Here is a 720-nt window from a genome sequence, read left to right on the forward strand (position 1 = left end):
ACAATCTCTCTCTCACACACACACTCACTAAAACCCACACACACTTACAGGTGCAAACGCAATCTCTTTCTCACACACACACTCACTCAAACCCACACACACTTACACATGCACACTCACACGCAATCTCTCTCTCACACACACACACTCACTAAAACCCACACACACTTACAGGTGCAAACGCAATCTCTTTCTCACACACACACACTCACTCAAACACACACACACACTTACACGTGCACACTTACACGCAGTCTCTCTCACACACACACACACACTTACACACGCACACTCACACAACTTACACACGCACACTCACACGCAGTCTCTCTCTCTCTCACACACACACACACACACACACACACACACACACACACAGACAGAAGGAGAGGGCAGACGGGCAGTGATGTTTGAGGTTTTTAATGATATTTCTGCTGCCCTGCTGGGCAGGACAGGAGGAGAGGCTCTACGGCTCCCCCTGCTGGTGGGGGCTCTACACAGCAGCAAGCACTCACTCACTGCCCACAATATTGACCAGTCCACCAATCAATACCAATCAATATCAACAGCACTCAATATTGACGAGAGTCCACCAATCAATACCAATCAATATCAACAGCACTCAACTCAGCACGGTCACGATATTCTAGAACATTCTAGAACATTCTAAAGTCTCTAGAGCGGAGAGGTGGCGCACCTGCCCACGGCAGCCCCACACGG

Source organism: Alosa pseudoharengus, unplaced genomic scaffold (assembly GCF_046254945.1).
Source record: "Alosa pseudoharengus isolate Yale_2024_CS ecotype anadromous, Long Island Sound unplaced genomic scaffold, YU_APseudo_1.1 YU_APseudo_1.1_scf_13, whole genome shotgun sequence".
Lineage (NCBI taxonomy): Eukaryota > Metazoa > Chordata > Actinopteri > Clupeiformes > Clupeidae > Alosa > Alosa pseudoharengus.